Consider the following 1,103-nt stretch of genomic DNA (forward strand, 5'->3'; position numbering starts at 1 on the left):
TTTTTTTTAAATGCTATTTTATTGTCATCTTTATCTTCTATTTAAAGCACTTTGAACTGCCCTGTCTCTGGATGGTGCTGTATAAATAAACTTTGCCTATTCATACCGGCGTATCAGTGCAGCAGTACCTGTATGAGGCAGAGCAGAGGTCTGCCGGCGTATCTGATGCTCCTCTTCCAGTCTTTGCTGCTCGCTCTTCCTGCCAGACCTTCAAACTCAGTGGGCGTGAACCACTGCTGATTGTGTTTGATGCAACGACCTTTACCCCCTAAACACAACACAACACAACACAACACAACACAACACAACAGTCAGTGTGGAGGGGTAATAACAGGACAAATTATACTCAGGCAAAAGTTTTGGATCAACATGAAACTCTGCAGGATGAATCATCAGAGCTAAAGCTGTGTTAAACTTATTTTTAGTTGGAAATTTCTGCAGCTTACAGTCTGTCAAAATGTGATCAATCTGACATGAACAGTAAATTGGCAGTAAAGAAGAAGTGTAAGGAGGAATTTGGGGAAAACAGGGTGGTACATTGTAGTACTGGTTCAGCCTGAGGTGACGCTAAGCCTGAAAACTAACCGGACCAGGACCAGGTTCGTCTGGAGGTATAAGTATCAATAGTAACTAAAACAGAACATAAATCTGGCTTACTGAAGAAAGCCTGGTTTAAATCCTGGTTTAGACTGATAACGTTACTCTGACTACAGGTTATCACCTGATCCCAGTCGGTTCTTGTAGAGGACTCCGCTGGTGTTCCTGCAGCGGACTGGCAGCTCGTTGTTGTAGACCGAGGGGTCCCAGTTGTACTTAGAGCAGGAGTCTTTGTCCTGGGGTGGGGTCAGTGGGGTGGGCGTGGTCTGTTGACCTAAGGGACGCACAGGAGGACAAAACAAAGAGACACAGATGGGTCTCAGAGAGAGTGGTGGACGTCACTGTGCTTCAAGTTCAGGTTTTTATAGTTGTTATTTAACAGCTTGGTTCAATGTGGACGCCTCAGAGACAGCAGGATCTTCTCAGTAGTGTAACACACACACACACACACACACACACACACCTGGTGCAATGGCGGTGGCAGACTTGAGGCCAGTTGCCTCCAC

At 45.8% G+C, this 1,103-nt stretch overlaps 1 long non-coding RNA gene across 1 annotated transcript; it reads right to left on the reverse strand.

Annotated features, from left to right (window-relative positions):
- Positions 1-99: 99 nt before the first annotated feature.
- LOC147820396 (uncharacterized) lies at positions 100-1,103 on the reverse strand. The gene is made up of 3 exons (XR_015437997.1): positions 1,061-1,103; positions 722-871; positions 100-268 (listed from the first exon to the last, which is right to left on the reverse strand). It is a non-coding gene; the product is annotated as an uncharacterized LOC147820396 (long non-coding RNA).

Source organism: Seriola lalandi, unplaced genomic scaffold (assembly GCF_002814215.2).
Source record: "Seriola lalandi dorsalis isolate HSWRI2012SDOR001 ecotype SW California unplaced genomic scaffold, Sedor1 jcf7180001960080, whole genome shotgun sequence".
Lineage (NCBI taxonomy): Eukaryota > Metazoa > Chordata > Actinopteri > Carangiformes > Carangidae > Seriola > Seriola lalandi.